This window comes from Rhinoderma darwinii, chromosome 2 (assembly GCF_050947455.1).
Source record: "Rhinoderma darwinii isolate aRhiDar2 chromosome 2, aRhiDar2.hap1, whole genome shotgun sequence".
Classification (NCBI taxonomy): domain Eukaryota; kingdom Metazoa; phylum Chordata; class Amphibia; order Anura; family Rhinodermatidae; genus Rhinoderma; species Rhinoderma darwinii.
In genome coordinates this window covers 100447643-100455650 of record NC_134688.1, presented here as the reverse complement: position 1 = coordinate 100455650, position 8008 = coordinate 100447643, and the positions used below count along the sequence as shown (strand labels likewise).

Genomic DNA, 8008 nt, shown 5'->3' with positions numbered 1-8008 from the left:
CAGTCGGAAGACCCTCATACACATTAGACTGTCCGCCTGTACACCTGAAATTGTCAGGTTCAGTTGACTTATCTCATGTGTATGGCTATCCTTACAGTGGCATTACCTGTATGTTTTTGTCTTCTTCCAGACATAATGGTACATGAAGTATTCCAATAGTGTGAGTTTTGACCCCTCTATTCACAGAACATTATCCTTGAAAGCTTGCTGGTCACTCTGATGGTTCTTTTTTGGTAAATGTGATACAAGTATTGATGAAACTCTTGGATAGCAGTGACAATGCCCGTAGCTGTAGCTAGAGAGTTACGGTCCTATTACACAGCCTGACGAGGGCAATGTAAACGAGCGCCGCTCAATGAGACAGCTCATTGATTGGTGCTCGTTTGCTCCTTTCACAAGGAACTAGTATGTGGACAAGCGCTCGTTACTCTGATCGCTTGTCCCTATACATTTCCATCATGTCGCCAGCGCATCACCCTGTTGAGGGAAATGTGCTGCCGACAACGATAATATTTTATGCTGCCAAAACTATACAATCAATCGATAAAAGAGTGTCTGCTCGATCATCGGCTGATCATTGCCCTGTTTACACAGGGCAATTATTGGGAACAAGCGTTTTGTGCGATAATTGGCCGGAGTAAAAGGGCCCTTAAGTTTCATTAGATATCCTTCTGGAATGCTTTGTGAATTTTTGTTGCTTTTTTTGCAGTACTTTTTCTTGACTACCCTTTGTTTCAAGTTTTGAGTTGAATGATTGTCACACAGATTGTAAAGTGATATATTTCAACATACAGTTCAAAAATTAAATTTTCTTTGATAGTGGTATAGTGTTGCAACAGAAACATTCTTGTGGCTACTTCACTCTCGTGATCAACATACAATAATGGCTACGTCTGTCATCGCTGGCTGGAAGCAAGCCTGACATTGTTCTGTAAGCTGATTCTAAAGGCCACGGGCCAATTATTGAGCAAACGACCATTCATATGAACACTCGTTCCCGATCACTGCCCTGTTCATTGGCTGATATGCTTGTTTATGCAGCATTAAATATTATCGTTTTTGGCAGCACATCTTCCTGTGCAAACAGGGAGATGTGCTGCCGACATGATGGAACCATATGGGCACGAACGATCGTAGTAACAATCGCTTCTCCTCATACATAACCAAGAATTGCTTCTTGTGAAAGGAGCAGACGAGCGGCGATCAATGAGCTGTCTCGTTGATCGGAAAAAACTAATGTGCCTGGGGCACAATGAAACCCATTTTCCCAGCTACCAACAGAATTATAGTAAGATTTAACTTTTATTGTTATATTTCTAAAAAGTCCAGGAGGGACAACGAGAGCACAGAAAGGTTAAAATTAGCTAAAGACCATTGGCAGTCGCTCTATGAGATTACTGCCGTACGAGGCAGGATTCAGTGTACAAATCCTATCGCAAACAGGATCACTAGGTCGGCAGCTGCAGGTTGCCTGACAATGCAAGTAGCACAGTGTAGCAGTATATTAGAGGTAGAAGCCAATAGATCATAGCAGTTAAAATTGTAAGTATAGCCCCCCCGACATGTTTCGTCCTCAACACAACGTCCTCAGGGGATAACAACGGGGCTCGTATACGCGCGCTCTACTTCCTTGTATTTTAAAGACTCAGCTGAGCCTCACACAGGAATCACCTGCGTGAGGACCAATGGAAACGTATAAACACTGACAGGCCCCTGTGAAATGAGATTGACAACTCACAGCGCCAATCAGAATAGAGGTGCAGATACACCAATCAGTATGTAGTGACGGCGCATGGGTATAGGCATCCAGAGTGGACTTAGCCGATTTCGGCTATAATGTATGGCCCACAGAGACGTGGATTCTGCGGGAGCCAATAGAGTTGCTAGGCGTTAGCCCGCCTTTCTGTCATCGGATTGACAGGAAAATAGGCCAATCAGACATACTACCTAACCGTCAGTCAGTACGTGTAGGTGGCGCATGCGCAGAGAGTCTCAAGGTGGACTTTGCCGATGTATAGAGGTAGCGCATGCGTAGAGGATCTCTAAATGGACATAGCCGATCTAGATGTTTTTTTGTCAGAGCGCCTGACTGTCAGTCAGTAGGTGTATGTAGCGCATGCGCAGATGGTCCCGAAGGGAACTTAGCCGACGGCAAAACAGCTCAGATGAACTTTGCCGATGTATAGGGGTAGCGCATGCGTAGAAGATCTCTAAATGGACATAGCCGATTTAACTGGTTTTTTATCAGAACGCCTGGCTGTCAGTCAGTAGATGTATGTAACGCATGCGCAGATAGTCCCAAAGGGAACTTAGCCGATATAGAGAACGGAGCGTGCGCAGAAGGCCTCGGAATGGACTCAGCCGATTCAGAGAACGGGACGGCAAAGGCAGGTATGTATGTCAATGGACCTAAAGCCCACATACTTAGATTTCAGTCCAGCACGGACAGTAAGTCATATGTGTATGTTTATAAACGACACTCATTTGTACACGTCTCATAAAGATATTAGTATATTCAATATATTCATAATGTACATACATCAGTAATAACTTTGATGGAAAGTTTTGATTTATCAACTCTCCAATATTTTTCTATATATACATACACAACCATTGCTGAGTATACAAGGATTGTATTCCGTCACAGTGGACACCAAGTATTACATATTAGTCAGAATAGAAGTATTGCAAATATCAAGTAATAGTTGATGGTGTATAGTAACATAAAGATCGACATAACGTCAAGCAGGTATATAGATGTGAAGTAAGCCTGACTTACAGAAGCTATAGGAAGGCGACAAAAGTGAAGCCTTCATTGAGACCATTAGGATTTAAGGTACTCAATCTATGTATCCATTTAGCTTCTTCCTCTAGGAGCTTTTTATCCAGATTGCCAGCTCTGGGACCCAGCTTGATTTGGGCAATGCCCCAGAATTTGAGGACATTGATGTCCCCGTGGTGTACGAACATAATGTGTTTAGAAAGAGGAGTATCCTCTTTAGTATTGATCGTACTGATGTGTTTTGAGATCCTCCTTCAAAGCTGTTGAATTGTCTTACCTACATACAATTTGGGACAGGGACATTGGGCAGCGTAAACGACGCCGCTACTTTGGCAATTAATAAATTGCTTGATGGTAAATTTCTTTCCATCGAATGGATTAGAGAAGGTTTTGGTTTTAGGCATGAATGTGCGAAAAGAGCATCTGCCACACGGGAAGGATCCCTTTGTGGGAGGTGGAAGCCAACTACTGCGCTCAATAACCGGTCTAGAGTAGTGGCTATGAGTGAGGAATTCCCGAAGGTTCTTGCCTCTCCGGTAAGTAATCTTAGGGCCGCTGGAAATTACGTCACGCAGGTCAGGGTCCGCCTGTAGAATTGGCCAGTGTTTCTGTAGAACATTCCTAATTTGGTGTGAGCAGGTATCGAAATTTCCTATGCATCTAATGGGGGAAGGTTTAACTCCATGAGTAATACTGGAATCGTTGTTCACATTGGTATTTTTACCATAGAGTAGTTCTTCTCTGGGGGTTGCCCTGGCTCTGGCGAACGCTCTATGCAGAGTTTTCTTGGGGTATCCCCGTGCTCGGAATTTTTTGTATAGGGTATCACATTCCAATTTGAAGGAATGTTCCTCAGAACAGTTTCTCCTAGCCCTCAAGTACTGGCCAACTGGAATACCCTTCTTTAGGGCTGGTGGGTGGAAGCTCCCCCAATGTAAGAAACTGTTGGTAGCGGTCTCTTTACGAAAAATGTTAGTTTGGACACCGCCACTAAGATCCAGGGAGATCTTAAGGTCAAGGAAATTTAGTTCATTAGTGTGTATAGTGTGGGTGAACTGCATACCAATGTGATGGCTGTTAATGATATCCATGAAGTCAGTGAAAAGAGTGATGTCGCCATCCCAAAAAATCAGTATATCGTCGATATACCTCCCCCAGAATAAAATGTGACATGTGAAAAAAAGTAAATCCTCATTAAAAATTAAAGTGTCTTCCCACCACCCCAAAAAAAAATGTGCATAAGTGGGTGCACAAACTGTGCCCATAGCAGTGCCTTTAAGTTGATGATAAAATTTATTATCAAAAAGAAAATAATTGTGTGTAAGTAGGAATTTTAATAGTGTTAAAGTAAAGCTATTGTGTGCCTGAAACTGGGTGCCCTTCGTGTTCAGAAAGTGTTGCACAGCATTAAGGCCCAGGTCGTGCTTGATGTTGGTATATAACGATTCCACATCAATGCTGGCAATTAGCGTGTGTGAAGAGACATTGATCTCCTGGATCTTAGTGAGGGTGTCCTTGGTGTCACGTAAATAGGAGGGGAGAGCTGTCACAAAAGGTGATAGCATTTCATTCACATACATGCTTATCCCCTGTGTTAGGTTATCATTCCCTGATACAATTGGTCTGCCGGGTATCGGTGATACCTCTTTATGAATTTTAGGCAACGCATAAAAAGTTGCCAATGTAGGGTTAGGGTTGAATAACAACTTAAATTCTTTCAAGGAGATAAGACCATTAGATCTCGCATCGTTAAGTAGGGAGCATAGCTCCAGCGAGTAACGCTCAGTGGGATTGTTTTCTAGAACGGTGTACGTGGAGGTGTCGTCTAAGAGTCTATGGACCATGCGAACATAGTCCACCCGGTTCTGAATGACAATATTGCCCCCTTTATCGGACTGTTTAATAATGATGTCGTCATTTCTGCCTAGTTCGTCTAGAGCAATTATTTCCAGTTCACTTAGGTTACTAGGAGATTTACTTTTATATGTTTTTAATTTACTTAGCTCAGAGCTGACCATTTTAACAAAGATGCCAATATGTGCGTATTGAGAGAAGGGTGGAGTAAGTCGTGATTTAGGCCGCAGAGAGGAGAAAGGGCCTGTGGCCGTTGTCACTGTATATTCATTCTCATTAGCTAGGTCTTCTAGAGCGTTTAAGGTATTAAGTTCAATATGGCTAAGAGAGACGGTGTCACTAGTTTTTGTTTTAAAATATTTATGTAAGGCCAGTTTCCTAGCGAACAGGTTGATATCTTTGGTCCAGATGAACTCATCAAAGACAGGTGTAGGGGTATATGATAGGCCTTTCGTTGATCGGCACTCGTTTTCACAGCCCATATGGGGCCATGTAATAGGACCTTAACTTATTCAATTGAATGTAACTAAGGTGGTAACTACTTAATCACAGGGGCGTTCTTAGTGCCAGATAATTTAAGTCCTTTGTATTAATTTTTTAGATAAATATATTATAGAGTGACAAATATGCTATAAATTTGTAACATACTGTTTCTCATCGCTATACTATACCCTGCCATTGTTAATATATTTTTTTGTGGTCAAATCTCATAGTTGTAGTGAAATTTCATTTTATATTGTTATTCTATTTTCACTTATTTTGTCATGATTACATAGCTAATTAAAATGACACAATAATGTAAGTCATTCTAAAGCAAATTGCATGCAAAAGTCCATATTGTTTTTAAGGAAGTCGTAAAGCTCGCTGCAAACTGAACAATACTTTCTCTGCAGGATACACTGGCAGACACACTATAAATAGAGACCTTTTGTTTGTGGATGAATTCTTGGGTAAAAGTGGAATGCAAATTATGCAAAAAAAAATCAGACATGGTCTGGAAAGGGATAGAAAAGACCCTAAAATGTTTTTTTTTTCCTTACATTTTGACAATTACATTTTGCTGTGTGTTTTAGTAAATCAACTACTTCCATTGGAAGGTTCCTACTTACATCACACTTTAGGCTTAAAATCCCATAACATTTAAGGATTTAAAATGTAGTTTTTTTCATGTCTTCTGCTCTTTTTGTCCTATAATTAGTACTTTATTATTTTTTCCTGTATGATCTTTAATAGCTTCTACTCTTTGCCAGTCTAGTTTGATAACTATTTTCAGTACTATGGAAAGTCTCTACTTTGATGTGAACAGGATGCCAAACTCACAGAAAGTAGAGGAAGGCTGGGCAGTTGCGTGTGTGACTATAGGTTATGCCTAAATCTCACAGGTCATGAAGAATTATACAACATGAAAGGATTACCGGGAAACGGTGTCACATTGGGCATAGCTTTAATATTTAGTTGTTCATGCCAGACACAGGAACTGCCAACTGTTTAACTGGCGTCGTGGTCTTCCCATGTCTTTTGTGATATGAGAATAAATCACGAGAGTAAGGTAAAATAAGGATATATCAAATGACGAATAGTTAGGTGCAACTGTAACTCACTCACAAAGAGGGTGGATACTCACACAATCACCAACCTTCAGAATACAGAAGTCATTACCAGTTTTTAGTATTTCTTGGCAGAATGAATTTTGACCAAATTTGTATAGGTGGGACTATGAAAACAATAAATTAGTAGGACTGGAAGAGTCACCTGAAAGCAAAAATGCCTCACATTAGTTATTTAAAGAGACAGTTTGCTTTAGACAATACCTTTTGTTACATGGATTCCTGAAAATAAGCTGATAAAAAGGATATCACGCTGCATGGACAGCGATCATCTAATCTGTGGGGAAGCCCGACAACAAGTGTTCAATTTTCTTGCAGTGCCACCTAAGGAGAAATGAAGCATCACACAGTTGCCATTGAAATCACGGGGCTATCCTTCTAATGCACGGACATGTTGGGTCCTCCAGAGCATGAGACGCTCTCTGTATAGCCATTCCCTGCTCTGGCTAATAGAAGTATGCTGAAGGTACCATTCTTATATTGACTTTGACTTCTCTAATAGGGTATTTAAAAATAGCTTTCCTAAACCAGGCAACCCCTTTAAGACTTTTTAAATGGCAAGCAGTGGCATGATGGGGGGAACATTATGTGATGAAAATAAAATTAAGAAATCCAGCTAGTTGTCATCCACCTCCTTCTCCCGGACTGTGGTAGCTAAAGAGTATGAATGGTTTCAGTAATACGTTTCTCGGAAGCCTGAATGTGGTTGAGTACTGTTCAGTATATTAAATAGATAAATGAAAGCATGTGACAACATTTAGCTTATAGTGGTATGTATGTGGGAGAAAGGTCTGTTCTTGTAATTGTTTACAAAAGAGTGACACCGAAAAGGGTCCATGATGACATGGCATAGGGCGTAATAGTCACTAAATCTACCCAAAAGAGAATTTTAGATCGATTTAGTGACTTTTGGTTAGCATTTTAGTGAAGTTAACCAAAAATATGTGTTTTGTCACTTGGGAACAAATTCTGAACTGACAAAAATAATTTGGTTTACATATAATAAAAACAATATAACATTTGCTATTTCATTTTCTTGCTGCCGATAGACACAATAAAGACAGTACCTCTATTCAGGACTCTACACTTTGCCATAACACATCCTTATTTTCACATGTATTCCAACTACTCATGTATACATATGAAAATAAGTGGAGTGGAGCTCCACCTCAAACTAAGATTGGAAAGGTAATCAAGAAATGTAATATCTAGCAATACATTGTAATACATCTTTTACATGTACAGTGTAGAAAAAAGTAATAAAACCTTTGATTTTTTATGTGTTACTCATTTTTTTTTGTGTGTTTGTGTTTTTTTTACAGGTTTGGTTGTTGGACTACTTCGGATTCGAGGACTACTTCAATGATGGCGGTTTTTTTATTCTCAATAAAATGGTTAATGAGGATTGTGTGCTTTTTTTTATTTCAATAAAATATTTTTTTTATGTATTTTTTTAAACTTTCTTACTACCGCTTTAGTAATGGCCGCTGACTGATTGACAGTGTCCATTACTAAGGCGAGGCTTAATGTTAGCCAGTGAAAAGGTTAACGCTAACCCCCCATTATTACCTCGGTACCCACCACCACAAGGGGTATCGGGAAGAGCCGGGTGTGATCCAGTACCCGACCATATGTAGTGACGGTCGGGCACCAGCTGTCAATCACGATGTACATTTACTACACTAGTCCTTAACAGCAGGCTTTCAGCGTCGTAAATGTATGAAATAACAATTCTGGAGCAATTCGGGTAACAGACAGTTGTCAA

At 40.3% G+C, this 8008-nt stretch overlaps 1 long non-coding RNA gene across 1 annotated transcript; it reads left to right on the top strand.

Moving 5' to 3' along the window:
• Nucleotides 1-2003: 2003 nt before the first annotated feature.
• Nucleotides 2004-7648, top strand: LOC142740737 (uncharacterized). The gene is made up of 3 exons (XR_012880868.1): nucleotides 2004-2391; nucleotides 6562-6709; nucleotides 7566-7648. It is a non-coding gene; the product is annotated as an uncharacterized LOC142740737 (long non-coding RNA).
• Nucleotides 7649-8008: the final 360 nt, after the last annotated feature.